At 43.1% G+C, this 20,622-nt stretch overlaps 2 protein-coding genes across 3 annotated transcripts in view; one reads left to right on the top strand and one right to left on the bottom strand.

Moving 5' to 3' along the window:
• Nucleotides 1-20,622, top strand: part of LOC123975654 (serine/threonine-protein kinase mTOR) — a 384,954-nt gene that overhangs the window by 139,694 nt on the left and 224,638 nt on the right. The window lies entirely within an intron of this gene.
• Nucleotides 1-20,622, bottom strand: part of agrn (agrin) — a 376,177-nt gene that overhangs the window by 240,979 nt on the left and 114,576 nt on the right. The window lies entirely within an intron of this gene.

Here is a 20,622-nt window from a genome sequence, read left to right as displayed (position 1 = left end):
TGTGTGTCAGTGCACTTTTGGCATGTGTGCATAAAGGTGTGGGTGTTGAATTGTCAAATAGCCACACAGAAAACTTCCAAGTTGCCACACAGTAAATCCACAAAAGGAACCCTCGGCTTTCCTCCCAGTGACCCTGACTGGTAATTAAATGGACGTGAAAGGGGTCTGGGGGTGCAGACTCCAAGACCGCTTCCCCGCCTTTCCTTGTCAAAAGCCTTTACAAACTAAGCCAAGGTCTGGTGCTCACCAACAACATGTGTCACAAGTATTTCCCTAATAGGTGACTGTCGAGCATGTTTTCCAGCCTCCTTGTGACTGTGGCCTGTTGGGCAACAAGGGTCAGTTGCTCTCCCGAGCAATGATATGCCCAGCGTCCCTCTAACTCAACACAACTGCTTCTTTGTATCCACTGGATTGGCTCCTTTGCTTATGGTCTGGGACCTTCTGTCACGGTGAAGAGATATACAACCACAGCACATAAGATCCGTCCAAACCTGACACCGTCACCGGAGCAACTTGTATTTGCTGTAGCGTGATTAGCAGGATGGCTGGAAAGCAGCTGGCTGCCTCTCGCTAAACCATATGCTCCCTGCTTCACGGAGATGGTTTGTTTTTCCTCCCCTTCTCTCCTGCGTTCCTGCCACTCCTCCTCGGTTCAATAACATTTATTCCCGGCCAGTCTCATGGAGTGGGTAAGCGACTGCTCCCCATCCTGCTGGTGCGTTTTGGCTGAATGCAGGTCAGAAGAAGTGGTGGAGCGGGGGAAAAAGTTGGAGAGGAGAACGATCGCAATCCCCACTCGATCTGTCAGTGCAGAGCCGGCTTCTCCCCCAAGCAGCTACGCATGAGCAGCAAAACACCGAGACACTCTAAATGAATAATGGAAAGAAAAAGAGAAAAACCTGTGTGATCAGAAATCAACCAAGAAGCTGGAGGCGGAGATTTGCTGGGCTTTCTTCCCTTGTTTCAGCACGCTGACAGAGAATCCTAACTAAATAATGAGAGGAAAAGGTTGTCATTGTGTCCAGACTGAGGTTGATTTCGCTTCCTCTGTATTTGCCTTTCATTAAAGAACTTGTCCAGTCTTTTCTTTAATTCTCTGGTTGGTCATTTCTCTTTTAGACACTTCCTCAAGCATCCATTCCCATTTACATTGGTCTTTGTCCAGAGGAGCTTCCACTGTCCTGGCCGCAAGGATTTATGCACCAGCTTCTCTTCCGTGGGGTTCCAACATTCACTTTGAGCCAAAACAACAAATTAGGCTCCGGGTATTCATGGCACGCTTGATCCCCAGGCAGCAGGTAGTGGTCCCAGTCAGCGAGCCGAAGGAGGAAGGAGTGAGTCAATGAGAGAAGTCATTGGACGGACACGGCAATACAGAGAGAGAGGTGAAGTAAACGGGAATGAGGAGGAGTGCTGGCAAAAAGAAAAGCCGACTCCTGACACTTCGGGGGGGGTTTCTTTTGGAGAAAACAGCAGCAGCGTGTCACTGGTCTTCCAAACACTCTCCTCTTGAGCGCTCCTCTCTCAGCCCTCAGCCAGCGGAACGAATGAACGTATAACGAGAGAGCGAGAGAGACAGTGCGAGAGAGAGAGAGAGGTGGGGGAGTGGTTGAGGGGCCGTCTTTAACAAAGGCAGAGGGGAGGAGGGGTTGGAGTTGGGTGAGGGAATGGGAAAAAAAAAAGAAGAAAACAAGCGAGAATAAAGGCTTTGGGGAATAGTACTCGAGTCCTGTCACAGTGGGGAGGGGGGCAGCAACAAAACAAAAGAGGGCCACAGTCTTGGGAGATGTCAACTAACTCCTCCATTTGTTTATAGTCTAATCAAAAGAAAGTCTCTTCCACAAGAGTTGGAGAATTTCCACAAAGATTTAATGAGGCACACTGAGAGAAAACAGGCCTGCTGAGGGAGGGAGAGAGCTAAACTTAAATACATTAAAGTCAATCACACTTCAGTTTCTCCAATAGCCTAACCCACTTGTTTTTGACCGATATGCGCAACCAGTGCAGAAATAAGCAGGAGAAGCTCCACATGCGTTCCACACTAACAAACCAATGTTCAATTCATTAAAAATCCCATTTGGAACCTTTTTCTCCCTGATTCACTTTCATGACAACTAGGAATAGGTTTCCTTTTTTCATCCTCTGGTAAGTAAAATGGCAAAAAAACAAAAATCAACACTCAGCAGATCTGGCAAATGATCTGAAACATTTGCATCTATTTCATAGCATGTACCTTATAATGTGATAATGAGGTCAGAATAGAGGTGTGGTTACGCTGTGTTTTAGCAAGACCTTGCATCAATATCTATCTTGAGCAAACTCAACAGCAGCAGGCGGCAGATGCAAGGCGGTGTCTATCATCAATTATTAATGTCTTTTTTTCACTTTATCTGTGTCTCCATCTCTGCCAGTCGCCCCCCCCCTCACCCTTTGTGCTTTACACAAGGGTGTGCACAAGCATACACACTGGTGGGCTTGCACACAGTGGCTGCATCCACAGAGGAATTGCATGAATGCACACACAATCGCCTTTTGTGTCAGATAGAAACTAGCACATACAAACAGTAAAATGGCTCTTTCCAAATCTACCAACGGGTACAAATAAAGTAACTTGAACCTTGTGTCTTTTTGTCTCTCCCTGTTTTCAGCCTTCAAGCTTACACAACTTGAACACACACTCAAATACACACCACCACACACACACACAGGTAGGTGATCTTGCTTCCCTCCAAAGTAATCTATCTCTTTGGACAACGTGTTCATTCCCAGGCCTAAGCTGAGCTCTGTGGGGGAGACTTTAATACGAGGGGAGCCACATTTTCAGACAGCCTGCTGAGGGTCAAGAGTTCACCCACACCCCTCATCATCAGCCACCCAGAGGTGCCTACCCCCCTCTCTGCTCTTTCCAGACATGATATCCACAGACTGTCCACACACCAAAAAAAGATGACTGAAAAGAAAAAGGAATTATTATTTGTTGCCTCTCTTTTGTATCTCTTCTGTCTTTGTCCTCACACATATTGTCTCAACAAGTGGGAATTTAGGGTGTAGCAAGGGTTTAAAACAATTGCAATACAAAAAAGTGCAAAACACGACATCTCAACTTATGACCATGAATTATTTGCCAAATTCTCCCAGCAGAGGGTGCTAGGGAGCCAGCCCAGTGCTCTGGTCTTCTGCCACAATCCAAATAAGATCTGCTGTCTACATCAAAGCTCCGCTGCTTTGATCCATTTTTAATGCCCCAAGTATCGCACAAGGTTAACATCTCTCTTTGAAGGCTTTGAAATGGCAATTTCCATTAAGGAGCCAAAGGAGCCACTCTCTTGGTTAATGGTCTGGTAGGAGTAAAAGTTGATTTGTGTGTGCACGTGTGTGTGCTAATCCTTATGCAGGCATTGAGACATTTGTCAAGTTAAATAACTGATTGACAATGATTCTTTAATTAAGTTGTGTGTGTGAATGTCCTTCTATCTCGATAGGGACTTCAACCAGAATGAAGAGACTGCTAGATGGGTAGATACTGCTTTTTGACGTGGTGTTAGGGTTCAGGTTTCAACCAGGTTTAAGTCGGGGTTAGAGTTAGGCATGTAGTTGGGATAGTAAGGGGCTAGATAATACATTATGTTAATGAGATGTCCCCGCACACATCTCATGTGTGTGTGTATGTGTGTGTGTGTGTGTGTGTGTGTGTGTGTGCGCAGCCCAGCACACATCCTGGTTTTCTGGCTGACCAGCGCTGATCTAATTGATCGAAGAGAAAACAGTTGTGGCCTTTCCTGAATGAAAATTTCTTCTCCAAAAGGCCAAAAGGATTATCATGTGAAAAAGAGACCGTTACCGTTGTGATTTACTTTTTAAAGGAGATGTGACAGTGAATTTGTTCATTTGACGAGATAAATGTATCCTTTCTTTACATATCTAGAGTTCAAAGATTTAAAAGATATAAAATCTTCACTGATTTTATTTGATTTGGTGAATTTAAACGGTTGATCCAGTATCATCATGCCTTTCCTTGTGACCAAGCAAAACCCAGTCAGTGTCTGCAGAACTCTCTCCTCCAGGCAGCAATCAAAGAACTAAATATCAAATTTGCATTAACAACATTTTAACTGCGTTGCTGATTCACAGAAAGTAACTTGTCACGGATGGTAAAGATGACTTAGCACCCAAGGGAAAGCCGCCTTTTCTGGTTGATGAATGAATACCAGCCAAAATCATTCAGTCTGTTTAGATGACATTACAGGCTTGGTTTTCTGGCTCTCTGGCTCTCACGCTCACTAACACAGAACTATCCTGGATCATGACATGTATGAGTATGTGTAAGTATGAGTTCTTCAGGTAAATCCTTCATCAAATAATCTGTTTGAAACTGTGTGAAGAACTAACGCCAAATGCAACAACAACAGCTTTGTACATTTGAGTGTGTAAAAATAAATCTCTGTTGATGAAAACACCAACATCCCATTAGGATGAGTTCTGTCCATTTTTCAAAGCAGGAGCTATCAAAAGCGAAGCTGTTGCCTTCACTAATGGCATTAGAGATCATCCTTTCCTGCTGTCCATTGTAAATCAGGGTTTTAATGATGTTGATGAAAAGAATAAAGTCTGTTAAAATTTAGGATTTGGTAATTGCCTGCACTAAAGCCTGTCTACTGGCCCATTCAGCTATTCATGTGCGCCTCATTTCCAAGATAATTCACTGTAATATTTGTCATGTTGTGTTTTATTTTGTTTTGGTGCATATGTATGTCTAGACAGTTAGAAATCTGCTGCAATGAGCGTCTCAAAGCTCACTCAGGAGCTACTGACAGCTGCCCCACATTAGTGGAGTGACGCTCCTTATAAATCTATTTCCACAGTGAACTATGCATTCAAGGCCACAAATTCTGCTTTAAGGGACATTAGGTCAACATCAGAAGGCCATGTTAAATTTTTCATGTGCATCGAGCCGTGCAGCCAGGCTGGTGGAGGGAAGCCCAGACTCCTCACCAAGTGGGCTACAGCGGTGAGATGCTAGCAGGTGGGCCAATTGTCTCGCCACGGTATTAACTCCAATCATCATAAGTCAGACTTCACTGCAGCTTCCAACAGATTCCCAGATTTCCCAGTCATCAGGCCTCAAAACTGAGCAGCACTCATCTAGCAACAACGAGATCAGGGCCTCTCGCAGCTGTGCATGGCTAACACCATTAACCTCTGCTGAAACGGGAGGTACAAGGACAGATGATGATGAGGGACGAAAACAAGATGCCCCTCTGACTAGTGTTATCAAGACAACCAAGCATCAATACTGGATGGATGGAAAATATTTAAGTTTGGAAATGTTCAGCACAATCAGACAGAAGCGACAGATGGGAGGTGTTGGGCCATCACATCAACGAGTTCTCACTCCTAACTCTTAACTCTAAATACTCTAATGTTTGGTGAGTGGCCCTCCAGTTCAAAATACGATCCTGAAGGTACCCCATCTCGCATCTTTTCTGGACGCGCAGTGCTCTGCGGTCGAGTTAGCAACAATAAATATGCACTAAATAAAGCTTGCGTAAGCAGAAGGCTTAGCACAAAGAAACACTACCTTAGGTTTAGGCGCAAAAACTACTTTTTTAGATTTAGGAAAACATTATAAATGATTGTGTCCAAGTCACAAAACCTGCTTTCATGACAAGACTATTTCTGACTCAGTGGATAATGGTACTATAGAGCAGCATTGATGTAAGTGTGAATGAGAGAGTTCCCACACTAGGTGGGCTCCACATAATGAGTCACATTGTGATACATCGCCATGTAGGCTATCTTGTGTCAACTTGGGTACAATATGACGCTGAAAGCAGTGAAATGCAGCCCACAGCTGAACACGAATGTTGACAAATCCATGGATCCCAGACCTTGGGCTATCTTGAAATCTGGCATTTAAGTACCAATTAGGCATTTAGGTACTGTATATGTAGCAGTAAGCCTAATCCTATGTGTATATATTACATCACCTCCAGTTTGCACGCAAAGTACAGGAAGTTGTTCCTCTATAACTTTAGAGGACTGTTTAGATGATTGTTTAGCTATCCAAAGAGGAGTCCCCTGTCAATATGATCCACCTGTCCACATGCAACGTTTCAGGCCACATTAGCCTCTTCCTCCCACTCCATCCCACGCTGCCATGACCTTCTTTTTCAGCCTACTCTGAGCCAGTACTTAGCCTGGGGCCTCATCCAGGAGCTGTCCACAGCTGGACATTCAGTTCCCTATCATACGGTGAGGATGATATTCCTCATCTGGAGCAAGAAGACTCCAATCTTATCTTGAGGGTAGGTGTTCTCATGCCGGACACCTGACCCTCCACCTTCCTTTTCCACTGGTCCTCAAAACAAGTAAGCCAGCTCTGATTCTCTAGCCAGTTCTTCCTGCACATCAGCACCCACCAAAATAATGATTACAGGATGTAATATGCTCCCCCATCCACTGCCTTGTCTTCAGCACCAACATTTTCCTTTAACAGCCACGTAGGAAATTATTCCAATGGATGGGCACAGAAAGGGAAATAATGAAATGGCAAAAAAGAAAGAAAGAAAAGACAGCAACCTGGGAGCTTGGCCGCTGTCTGCAGAGCTAGTGGAGAGTGACACTTCTCCATGTGGCTGGCATATGGAGCCATTTGTGGCAGCAACGCAGAAAGGCTAGGAGCTGGGAATCAGAGGAGTGGCTGGCTCTTCCAGCCTCTACACAAGGCTGATGGAGTTGAAGGATGGTACAGATGTCAGGCTCTGGCCAAGTCAGCCATCTGTCATGGGGAACTGGCCAAGTCACACTGGCCCCGTCATGCAGAGAAAGCAACATGAGACTCGTGATGACCAGTCATTATGAGTTGGGAGCTGTACTGGCCGTTTCCCAACAGCAGCTAACCTTGCATTGGTGTAGACAGAGGACAGAGAGACAGACGCACAAGAAAGGCCACGTATCTACACAAAATTAATCCAGAAAAGTGTCACATATGGAAAGTTGTCATTGCTTGTTCAGATTCTAAAACTTGTTTATTCATCTGATATTTCCTGATTTGAAATCGGGAAGCTTTAGACTATACTTAATTAAGCTAAATTATTTATATAAAAGTGATACATTGAGAAGTTTGGCATAATGTTATTATTGTTAAAAAAAGGTCAGTTCAGATAAAATGCAAACCCTTTAATATTTTTGCAGTCCCGTGTTTATTCACCCCTTACAGCCGATGTACAGATGTTAGATGTAGCTAGCAATGTAAACACAAACTGTGCGTGGAGTGTGACTGTGATGTTTGTGTGACAACTGAAAGTGACTGACCTTCACTTTTTTTCCCCTCTTGGTTGTCTCCCTGTGTCTGTACATTTATTAATTGGAGCTTTATTATACATGTAAACTTTTTGGTCGTGTTCAGAGATTTTCAACTTGCATGAACATTGCTTCACTTTGCAGAGCAAATTTGCATCTACTTGTGTCCACTTTCCACTTTATATGCAACCACCTCTAAAATTCCCTTTTTTAACCAATTCATACACACTGTAAGGCACAGAAAAAGTACTGTTTTGGAATCAGTACTGAATCTCAGTTACTGTATTGGCACCAACCAAAAGATTTCAAATGAAACCGAGCCCTTCGCAGATGTGAGGGAACAATAAAGAGCAGGTGAAATAATGGAAGGAGAACTGTGTGCGAGTCCTGATTATCACCATTCACACTAATGTTAAAAAAGTTTTAACACTAAAACTCAGAGATACAGGGAAGTGTTTTTACAATCACTAACAATGCTAAGACTAATAGGATGTGCTGCTGCCCACAGATGCCAATACAGAGAGTGACAAATTCTTTAACATTTTATTTTTTTAAGATTTCAGTTATTTAATGAGCAGAATGTCTGAAGCGGAACACTGTCATTATGCACACTGACTTGAACTAGAAATAATCTATTTCAGTTTCCAGCTCCATCAAAGGCCTTGTGTTCTACTGTAGAGCAAATCCCTTGTGTTCTACATCAATAGCCCTGCTTTTCTGAACATATAATTACTGTTGCCTTTACCTTTGTCTGACTGTAGCATGACAGATCAACATATATTGCTGTGACATATACATACTGTACACAAGCAAATTTACCTGATCGGCATTCTGGCATCAAAGCAGTGACAACCTATTATACCCAGGGACAATTTAATTTGCATTTACAGTAATGAACTTGGTCCATCACTTGCTGCCAGTTGCACATCGAACTGGATCTTCTCAGTTAGAGGGCAGAGAGCAAATACTAATTGGTGAGCAATACCCCCTTGTTGAGATGCAGCACATAAATGAAACTGCTATAAATTATTTATATCCCCAATCAGACGGCATGTGCTCAAGTTATTCTCTCAAACATGACAGCTTCTGTGCTATTCCTTTTTTTGCTCTTCGTAAATAATTCTAGTTTCTTTTGGTACAAGTGCAGTCAGATAAGTCTGTGCGCTAGAAGTAGAAGCCTAATAAAAATATGGTGCCACAATGACGAAATAGCTGTTTTCTGGCTGCAATCACAGTCAGGAAAATGAATGCCCCGCTGAGCATCAGGTATTAAAATGCATCCTGTGTTTGGAAGGTTTTATTCTGATAGACAGAAAACAGATCAGGTGTAAATGTAGACAAGGTACACTGACTATTAGCAACCAGGTGTGAATGAAATGAGACTGATCCATGAAAAATGGATGGAGGGATTACATAACAGTAAACATTAAACACTTGCTGTACACAAACTGATTTTATTGTGTACACCAGCAAAGAGTTTAAATGAGTGCTAAAAGATAAGCCAATCAATCCAATGAACAGAAACAACAATTTTGATTATTGATTAAAGTCCCGCAAACTTAAGGACAAAACACAGCGTTTGCCCATGACTTCTCTTGGACACCACTATCAACAGGATGACATAATTTGTCTGTGCCTTCCATAGCAACAAACGTCCTGTTACATATCTCTATTTGATGATATGAAAACATTATTGTTAAGGTTTGGTTAGGTTTTGGCACAAAAACATCTTGGTTAGGTGTAGGGAAAGATTATGATTTTGATTAAAAATACTACTTAGGTAAGGTTAGGGGACCTTTGTTGTCATGGTAACAATCATATGGTTAAGGCTATGGACCAATCCTGGTCATGCTTTTCAAACTGTGTTCACTTTTGGTTGGAAACAAGAAACAAACAGCTGTCTTCCATGTTGAAGTCCAACCTTCTGTTGACCCATCCACCCACCCTAACCTTCTCCCTGTCCACTTTGTCGCTCTATAACAACATCACATTACTTCCTCTTTCGCTCCCGTTATAATTACTGCAGCTGCTAGAGGGCTCTGCCTCTTGAATGTGGTTTTGAGGCATTTGCTGAAAGGACTGACGCTGTCCTCCTATTTGGGAGGACAGTCTCGATTAAAATTTTATGTTATTAATGTCAATGTAAATTGATTGACTGAAGAATAAATTTTAAATGTAACCAGTGCTCTGGATATTGTGATAGCAGCCAATCACTATTTTCTGGCTTTTTTCAGATGTCAGTTTATTCACACAAATAAATCAACAGAAAAACTTTTAGGGCTGGACAGTTTTGTATTTCTTAAAGTAATTTAATAATAATTTTGGTATCAGTACCAATACTGAGGCCCTGTTATTGAAAGATTGCACACAGTAACCGGCGCCACAGATCCTTGATACAGATACTAGGGAGTTGCAGTCCTAATTTAAACATCAAAGCAAGACACAATCTGGGCACGAGATGGATGCCAGCCATTAAGACCACCACCATCGTCAGCATTCTGCTGGTGCAGGAAGAATAAACTGGATTCCCCTGCACTTGATTGGACCGTGTTGCTGTATCCTGAGCTCAGGGGTTAGCAGGGTCAATGCTGTCATTGGTGGTTTGCAGTTAGAAGGAAACCAAAGTCAGGAAAGAGGGTCATTACTGACTGTGGAGAGCAGAGAGTACCCACTAAAGAACCATCGTCAGACTCCTCAGCTGACAGACAACAATATACCCTCCTATAACTGCTTCCTCTCCAGTCACACAATGCTCTTAAACAAACACACACACGTTCATGCAAGATAAGCACAAGACAGAGAAAAATATATAGACAGACAAACATCTTTCTTCAAATGCCACAAGGTGCTGCAGGTTGAAAATAAATGGTGAAAAAAGGACAAGAGGGTGGGCACCGGATGGTTCAATGGATGTTTTATAATTCCCTCTTCAAAAAGAGTTTATGACCAGAAAAAAGCCCCGGCAAGTAGCTGCAGAGAGATTTCAGCAATAGCCAGTTTAAAGGACTACTGATGTTTCATGACCTCCCTTTTATCTGTTAGCTAAGAAGTCATTTACCTCGCTGGAAAACTCAGCTTCAAACCCCTGCTTTGACAAAGATCCTGCCTGCTAAAGTGTCCTTGAGCAAAACTCTAAATCGCATCCAGCTCCTAAGTGCTATCCTGTGGCTAAGCCTGACCTCTGACCTCCATCTATAAGGAGACAGGAGAAAAGAGAATCTCCACAGGGATCAATATAGTATCTTTTTTTCTGATGCTGGGTCAAAGCAGAAAAACCTCAATCTTCACTGGTGAACACACCTAACTACTGTCAACAAAGTTGGAGGTACAGTGCATCCTCAAAGAAATTCTAAAAACACTTGTGTTCCTCTAGTCTCTGGGGTCTAAATTTGGACAAAAAAAGGATTGCTTTCTCATTAGTAGAGCAGTCAGAGATATAACAACTTCCTGATCAGTCTTTCTTTCTGTGTGAAGTTCATACAGAAAGAAGTACAGTTCTCCGCATTTTCATGTAGATTTCCTACACCATACTCCAGTATCCTGGTACAGTACAAAGCTCTGTTTTGCTGGAACCTCATTGATAGGCCAGGTGCCAGTCTAGCGTGTTTCCTTGCCTTTCACCCAAAGCATGCTGGGATAGTTTAAAGCTCCCATGTCTCCTTAAGTATGACTAAGTGGGTATAGCGATAGTGAATGGATGGATGTGTGAATAGATGGATGGATCTTGCAGTAGAAAGTCATTCCAGACTTACTCAGAGATATAAATCCACCCATAAAAGACAGGCTGGTTTTTAACTAAAAACAATCTAGTGTGAATCAATAGAAGGGGGCAAATTTGCACTTCTCTCGACCCTTGACCAGACATGTAGACAATGTATGTGTGTATGGATTTCTACATGTCCTTCTCTCATAGCACTTCCTGTTCATCTTCATCAGCTCGTGCACAACAGCCAAGGCTCAATCACGGTGGGAGCGGTGTGTGCTGATGTGTCAACTCGTCTGTCATCCAGAAGTGGTGGGGGTGGAGTCAGGGGGAGGACGGGGATGGCAGTGGACCTGGTTTTTGTGAGCAAACGCATGACAATGATGTGCTTGGCATGTCGCCGAGGCAACAAGCGTCCTCATCCATTATTCATCTGGGTAACAAACTGATAAACGAGGTAAATGAGGAGGAACAACGGCAGAGAAAATCATGCAGACGGACCGAAAGAAACATTTCGAAGCCGGCGGCACTAGCGGCATCCCGAGTTGCATATTAATCTGCGAGGTAAAAAAACAAGGTCTGGACACAGGGTCAAAGCAAAGCGGCTTTGCAGCTCTCATCCTTGAGAAGAGTAATGTGGAGCAACTCTGCAGCTTTGGAAAATATCCCAAAAAACTCTGTTCGATCAGACTGGTAAAAGACATATAGGTGTTTTGGGAAAACTTCGCATCTCTGTTGAATCAACACATGTATAGTGGGTACTGGCTAATTCACACATTGTCAATCATCCACCTACTATGTGCACCCAGAACTCTCCCCATCAGACCCTCACCACTTTCTACCATCAGAAAACAAACTACCAATCCCTTTGAATCACATGTTAAAGTCCCAAACAGCTGCATCAGTCTGCCAGCACAGGTACAGACAGCAAAAACGATATCCCAAGTCTCAAATGTCATGCCGAGTTCATGCAACACGATCTGTACGAGACAGCAGGGGGATGAATTACTGTCCTGTTGCTACGGTAACACCTCGTGTGCAGAAAACACTACGCCGTGATTTTAAAAATGGTGATTTGTGAGATTTCATTTCGAAAAACCATTCCAGTGACGAGGGGGAGGGAGGAAGAAGAGAGAAAAAAGACTGACAGTGAAAGAGGGAGAGAGAAAAAGGGACTAAGTGAGAAAAAAGCCAGAGGAAGAAAACGAGAAACGAGGCGAGGCTTCACTCGCAGCAATTTGCAGTAGTGCTTTAGACAATTTGGGTCATTTCTGTCACTGTATTTCTATAAGGTGAGCAGAAACGCTTCGTCTGCCATTCATTTCATTTCCATTTCCAACACCTGCAAGCCATTTGCATTCTGTCGGTTTTACCTCACCCTTTTATTTCTCCACGCATGCCACTACATTTCCTGAATGATAACATACTGGCAATTTCTACACTGGCATGGCACGGGCCAGGACACAACAGCGCCTGAATCCAAAGCAGGGGGGGAAATGTGAGCCTTTTCCCAGTCTCGTCTTCTTTCTCTTTCTTCATCCCTCCACCCCAAGTCCCAGTCCTCCTCTCAGGTTTCCACCGACAAGCTCTCAAACCTCTTGATCAAATCCAGATCTTTGCGATCTGACCCTCATGAGCCCTTGCAAGGCCAGGTGACTCCCAGGAGAACTGAGGCCGGATCGTATGTCTCGCCTCTCCACAGCAACAAATGAACCAGGCGCTCAATAGCTTGCCTGATCGGTTGCCATTAGATCTAAGCCATCATTCCTAATAGCGGAGCACCACAGAGCCACAGCTCTTTCTTATATGGGCATTACTGGCACATTATAGCAGAGCAGGCAGGCAGCTGTGCAGATCCAGCCAAGTTTCATCAAGTTAAATAAAAAAAAAAATTCCAGTTAGAATGAAATGTAGGCCAGCGTTTGCAACAAGGAATGAATGTGAAAATGAAAACAACTGTAGTGTAAGGGCAGAGTGTCTGTGCTTGTCTAGGCTGATCCCTCATGAGAAGTACAACACAGCAAGAAATACAATCTGAAGACCTCAAAAACAGAATTTTAGACTTACAGGCTGAAGAATTTTCTATACTATATATATATATATACATATATATATATATATATATATATACATATATATATATATACACATATATATATATATATATACACATACTTTAATACATCTATATCATTAAGATAAGACAAGATTTTTAAGCAGCACTTGGCAATTATGATATACTGGTAGCCTCAAAATGCCAGAGAGATAAAACTGTTTTTGAATTGTGAAGATTAAGAACCTTTACGCAGCACTTGTTTACCGTTTAGGCTGGTCTGTACCAAAGGAATAAGTGAGAAAATAAGGATCTAACACAGGCGAGTCCTGCTTTCTTAAGATGGGGCACTTGCCCATCGCCGTTTGCGAGTCAGATTTCTACTCCAGTGCTAATCCTTGAATTTCTTTTTCTCCCTTTTATCTCTCCGTTTTGAACCATCTTTTTCCTTTTGTGTTTAGCCTCGGTGGTTATTACTGCTAATGCTAACACGCATACTTCTCTTCTAACCACACAACCCAAAAGCATCTCCTGTGCATCTGATTCTTATCCTGAAAGATAAAAAAGTAAATGAAAATGCCTTTAGGCAGAGTCATTACTGGTGCATCAAAACACTCACTTATGTGTAATAACATGTTTTGTCAATGTTAATGAATATGATTTTTACACTTCAATAGGCTGCAACTGATGATTATTTTTATTTTCACTTAATCCGTTGATTGTTTCTACTTTAATTAATCACTTAGTCTTGATGCCACAAAACAGTAAAACACAAACATGACAATTTCCAAGGTAACATCCTCAATCTGCTTTTTTTTTCAGACCAACAGTCCCAAACCCAGATATATTCAATTTACAATGTAAAATTAGCCCAACTCAAGGTCCACTTGGCTTTTTTGAGATTTCAACTGCATCTCCAAGTTTTCTTTAGCTAATGAGCTCACCTCACAGTTTTCAGAATGTAAGCTAGTAGCTAGAAAAAGCTAGTAAGAGGAGCCCCAGCTACGATTAATTTGTCAAACTACTACTTCCAAGTTCAAAAATGTACTCTCACGCTCAACTTAATGGATTAGTTGATTATAAAACTTGTTGTCAATTAATTGTTTTTGTGAAACAGCTACTTTTGGCTGATTAGACGGGTATATTTTTGAAGAATTATGTATTGAGCAGCTTTAAGATGTTTTTAACATGTGCACACTCCATGGGAACCCTGTGTGTGTGCTGTGGGGCTGTAGCTATCCTGTGATTGAGAATCTAGGGCAAACCCCTTAAGTGGAGAGATGGGGAGAGGGAGAGAGATCATCAGAGCCATTACTGCGTGATAAATGATTTGCTAGCTGGTGATCTGCCCTAAGGGAGACGGTGGGGGAGTGTGTGTGTGTGGTTGGCGGTGGGCGGTGGGGGGTTAAACTTATGGCTTACTTCTATCAAGATCCCATGGCACCCACGTCATGCTAATGCAATCTGCTTCATTACAAGGGGAAGGAGGGGTTGAAGGTACAGCCATACACACACACACACACACCACATACACACAAAACTGAACTGTAACTGTTGAACTCAGCTATGTGCACTTTCTATCACAGACAGGCACACACAATCAAACTTCTCCACGCAATCTCACACTCGCTCTCACATACACTCTGCCGGCAATCACATCTCAGGGGGAAAAGGAGCTGGAGCCACGGTCGAGCTCAGAGGAGGAGGAGGCAAATTAGTGCAGAGTTGAAAGAGCAGAGTGATAGACGGAGAGAGAGAGAGTGATTGGGGTGGTGTTAGAGCAGGCCAGGCAGGCGGAATAGACCGACTGCTTCAACAGGGGAAGACAAGCTTGGAGTGGGTGAGAAGAGATAAAGCGAGAGGGATTCTACAAAGATTCAGGCGAAGTAAGAAAAAACGAGGGATTAGATCATAGCTTGGGTGAATGAACAGAAAGAGAGAGAGAACACACAGGGGAGCTGGATTGACAGCAAGGAGTTGAAAGAGTGAGAGTAAGGGAGAGACATTGAGAGGGTAATGGCTAGTGGGAGAGGTGCAAGCAGCTCCTGCCAAGATAGAGGAAGAACCAGAGAGGGAAAAGAGGGAGAGAAATTGAGCAGCGTAACCCTCAAGACCCCGCTGTCTGCAGAGGAGAGTGGTGTGTGTAGGTTGATGTGTGCATGTGTGTATCTACATCGTCGTATGGTACACGCTGCGCTGGCAGGTCTGAGAGTCGGTGTCAGACTCCTTGGCTTCTCCGCGGTTGAGATTGGGTGGGAGGGATTTCTGCTGCGATAGTCCCCAGGGGGGCTCTTCTTCCTGGGGTAAGACAACCTGCCTGCCTATCCCGCCAGCTCCAACCTCTGGATGAGGCCCAGATAGCGAGACGCAGCTGGATGAGCTCTGGCTCAGAGTCAGAGCATCACATTATCAGCCAATATACATCCTGAGATGACATAGAGGTGGAAGTATGAAGAAACTGAATGCATGGAGTACTTGCAGAGTTGTTCCAACCTTCAAGAGAATCTTTCGTCCTTGACAGCACTTGACAATCAACTGAAAATATTCATTAGCTGCAGCGCTTCCTGTTTGTTAGCACTAATGGAACTCATGTCATTAAAAAATCTTCATTTAGTTTTTCTTCTGATGAACAATTATTATGCAGCACATTAAAATTCTACTCAAACCCCATCATCAAAGTCCCATCATAAGACACGAAGCCAAGTCCAGTTATCCAGCCTAGTTGCCTGGTATTGTGCTGACCTCTTTACGGCATTACTTCCCCTTTCCTTCTGTAAATGTGTGCTGCCAAAGCTGGAGTTTTAACAATGATCCGTGGCTTGGGTTCAAAGAAAGCACAATGAAGCATGACCACAAATTGCTCATCTACAGTAGTGCTAGCTCAGGTGAATGCGCCGGTAGACACACAGCTTGTAAAAATACCATGGACTGACAGTCTGTTGAGGATTGTTCTCCAGATTTTGTAGGAAGTACAAGCAGTTCAGACTAGGACTGTTTGGAAACTAGCTTTATGATAATATTTACTTTTGTGTTTATCATTAGTACACGTTTAAATGCTTCCAACAATACTAACACTTAAGATGTGTTATAATAAACACTATCATGTCATGTCATGTCTTATAAATTACTGTAACGGTATTATACAGTTGAATATTCTGAGCTATGCAACTCCAATACAACATAGCCTGAAAAGCCTAGATGTCTGACACTGGCTCAAGGCAGGATTTGTCTTCAAAACCCAAACAGCTGATGATGCAAGACATATCTTATAGTAAGCTTGATCATCCCTTCAGCAGAGTTTATCTTTGCTCAGTCCCACATCCCCAGGTCAATACTGTTGACTCATCGACCACTTTCCTCTGTCGATAAAGCACACTGTAGCCTTTTAGCTTCTGCCTTGGCTCTGTAAAGAAGAAACAAAGAAAATGACCTCCAAGGACTGATCAAAACCCAGGAAAACCAAGGGGCATGCTGATGATAAACCCCATTCACAGGGCTCAACATTGTGTATTTTATTGTGGTGGTTTTCCTTCTAAAACTCACAAAAATGGCATTGGCATTTACTCAGAAGGATAAGACTTGAAGGGGGATTAACAACGCCATGATTTGTAGATGGAAGGATCGAGACTGCTGCCAGGGTAAAGAAAGAGAAATGATTCGGGCACTCTCGCCCTTTAAAATTGTTCTTTTTCGCTAGTGATTCTAGCTTTGCTCTTTCCTGCTCTATCGATCAGCAAATCAGCCGCCTAATAGACAGGTAGTGCTCAACACTGAGCGGAAAGTCTCGAGGTGATAGAGTCATGGAAACAGTCCAGAATATTGAAATGGACAATTAAAGCAGTCCTTCTGGCCACTCGAGAAAGGGGAAAGATTGTTGTCTCCCAGAGACTGAAGGGCACACGAAATAATTCACCTGGAAATCAATTTCCATCACATCTATTACAGACCACCGATGAACCGAGAAAGAAAGAGAAAGAAAGAGACAGACCAAGAGAGACTCTCATTTCCCTTTTTATCCTTGTTGTATTTTTCTTCCCCCTTTCACTGCCCAAACCATTTCCACAGCAGAGTGCACTGGCCACAAAAAGACATCTGCAGTCGATCATGATAAACAGTCTGCATCTCTCCCATTTGTTTCCCTAAAAACCAACAGAGCTGCATGAGTAAAAGCTACAGCTGCTGCATCTTTGTGGAATGCTTTCTGCATTAAATCATGACGCAAGGAGTTAAATGTTGTGAAGGCAAACTTGGATGTTTATGGAGTGCAGCTGCTGATGTATTCATGCCAATGTCTTTAAAGACACACAAGATTTAGATTGGAAAATGCATCAATTTCTGACAAATTGTAAAATGAGGCTGTCTTTATACAGATACTGGATTTTTCCCAGAGATTATTATTGTTAAGAGACAAAGGCCTTGGATATAGACCTTCATTTAACAATACAATTCTCCGCTGAAACCTAAAATGATTCAAAAGCTATTCGAAAATTCTAGCTGTTGGCAAAGAGGAGACACCTGATAGCAAAAGTGGACAATGCTGTTTTCTTTTTCTGCAAAATAAAATGCAGGTCATAAAAGCTATTCCCTTTGTTTAACAGAAGTGGAGTGGTTCATTGAAGGGAGAGAGTACAAACAGCATCAGGTTTGCCACTTGTCTAAAACCTAAAGAGCTCCTCTTATTTTAACAAGAGCACAGCCCACTGTCCCTCGTTCGCCATCCAAACCAACGATTTCTCTAGTTTGCCCGTGCTGAGTCCTCATTATCAACCAAAGAAAACAGAGCCGATGTGCCTGAGTGTGCGGATGTGTGGAGAGGGCAACTGCTAGATGGGGGAAGAGGATATGAAGCAGAGGGAGAAGAGGTGATGGGTGTGACTGAAGGGGGGCTGTCAGCCTTTGTAGGTCAGCTTAAATATTTAATGTTTTATGCTGATGAGCTGACGCTCTAACTGTCTCTCTGGTTCTCGGAAAGATGTACTCTGAGCTCCGTCTGCTCACACAAACACAATTCCCACACATTTGCAGGCGTAAGCCACCCGCTCCAGAGCCCCCGCTTATATTCTCCACGACCTCTCGGCACGGCAATTAAGCAGGTATGTGACAAGATGGCCAAAAGTGCCAATTAGGCCAATTTTACCTCTGCTACATGTCCCTCCGCCTCCCCATCGTTTTCCCAGCAGCAGCTCCCACCTTCTTCTCCCCACTGGCTCTTAATGGATTTCCATGCCACTATCTCCCTTCCAGCACTCCCGTTTACCCCAGTTACATTGGTAAAGTGAGTCCAAATAATGTAACTTTAATAGGCCCACTTTAGCATTCAGTCCAAATGCAAGGATAGATGTTTCTGCTTTGAGCACACATAATTGTTTAGCCTGGAGTACACATCATAATTGAAAGGGTCTGATAACAATGTTGCCTTGTTACACACACTACATTAAGAAACGAGGAGATGGATTAGTGTTACACAACAGGGAGGAAAAAACTCAATTCAGTTTGCAAGGTTTACCAAAGAAGCCCCATAATGGCCTGTTTATCTTATCAATTAGGGAACCATAATCTTTTTTGAAATGAGAAATGTGGCTTGCTACAGGGCACAATCACCTCATAAATAAGGTACGTCCTAAATCCCCAAACCAATTTATTCAATTTACCATACAATGGATTATAGCTTAATTTCGGTGATAATGGGAGTAGACACTTGAGGAAATTAAAATGAAGAACTTGAAATTTCATGAGTCGTTTCCAAATTACCCCCAAGGATGGTAGAGAATCAGGTGGAGGAATTATTTAAACAACACACAGATGTCTCTCAGACAAATGCTGTTTAGTTTTAGAAATAGAATGAAAGCCAAAGGGCACCATATGCCATTTTTTTCCGTTTGATCAACAATCATTTCAAACACTGGTGCAGTTCTGGATGCATTATTTTCAACGCTTAGTCATTAAGGATTCAGTGGAAGCCTGACTGTTAATGGCTTTTAGATGCTGCCTCCCACACCCTACTTGATGGGGCATGCTTTCCATTAAAGTGAAAGTATTTTGGATGCTTACAGTTCGATCATAAAGCCCCATATGTTGCGTTGTTATTTCTCCAGCTCTGTCGCAAACAAGCCTTCTCGCTGTTACAGCGTGGGGCGACAACACTGCGTGAAAGCCAACGTGTCAAAATCAAAATTCATCACTGTCAATGATGGTAATTGGTACTGAAAAAGGGAAGAAAAGCACGCTCTGTGCTACTGGGGTGATTAAAGACATCACTCACACATGAGCATACACAGTCTGTTACTTGAGGCAGCTTCTTTTCTTGCATTGGTTTTATATGCAGCCATATCTTATTGTTCAGATGTCAAAGAAGATCCATTACATCCCCTGTTAACAGAGCACACAGTGTGCAGAGAGAGTTGGACCATGTTTTGGTGCTGAGTGGTGTTTGTGGAGGTTTAGAAGCATGGCGAGGCCTCCAGCACTGTTTGGTGTAACAAACAGGACAAAACTGGGTCCTCTGCACAGGGTGTGGCCTGGATTCACACAAAGCCTCCAGTGGGTCTGAGTATGTTTGCGTGAACGGACGGCTAGATGGATGGGTGTATTTGGGACAGCAGAGTGGTTCCAGAGGGATTCAGGGGCATCAGTGGGGAGCTAAAGGAGCGAAAGAGGTAAAGCAGATGGATATATGGGGGGAAGGGAGGACACTTAGATATGGAGGATCTGGGTTATTGCTTGATGAAAAAAAATCTCAGAATCTATTTCCGAATATCCTGGCAGACACATGAGCCCAAAATTAGGCCAAAAAAATATGCACATGTTCAACCTACAATATATCATTGTGTCATCTGCCAATCATATATACAGTGTGTGCATAATTTACTGTATATCATAATCAGATTTAGATGTCAAATATATATAAATTTAAAAATGATATATATAATATCAATATAGGCATATAGAAATATAGAAAATCCAGTTTCGCTCGGGGTCTAATTCACATTTTCTCTCACTTTAGACTGAGTGCCATTTCCATGTGGAAACACATTTTTACCCCATGTGGGCTGAGAGTAACCCTGTGCACCCATAACACTTTTAGCCCCCCTATTCAAATACACAGCTGACACAATCGCTTTTAACTCCCATTTTTCTTCAGCGCAGGTCCATGAATGATACACCACAGTCACACATCGGGGACAGGCCTGCTAATGGAGACCTCACCCAATGTCTCTCCCATGAGGCTGCCTGTCCTGAGGAGGAAAGGGGGGGTGGGGGGTCTGCATTTAGTGAGGGAGGACAGCATGGTTGTGAGGATGGGTAAGAATTCTGGGTCATGGACTCAGAAGCTGGCCTCTTAATGTGTAGATGGACAGGGTGGGGTGTGGGGAGGCTACACACACACACCAGATGGGACATCCCCCCATCCACATTTACCTACTTAGCAGGCCCCTGGGCATGTGCATGAACACACACACCCTTATCCCTTCATTGCAGCCCTCTGCATATACAGTAGGTGCGATCATGGGTGAGAGATTACATTACTATAACCCCCCCCCCCCCCCCCCCCCCCCCCCCC

The sequence above is a fragment of the Micropterus dolomieu genome, linkage group LG08 (assembly GCF_021292245.1).
Source record: "Micropterus dolomieu isolate WLL.071019.BEF.003 ecotype Adirondacks linkage group LG08, ASM2129224v1, whole genome shotgun sequence".
NCBI classification, from domain to species: domain Eukaryota; kingdom Metazoa; phylum Chordata; class Actinopteri; order Centrarchiformes; family Centrarchidae; genus Micropterus; species Micropterus dolomieu.
The sequence above is the reverse complement of the archived record's forward strand: the minus strand, read 5'-3'. Positions and strand labels throughout refer to the sequence as shown.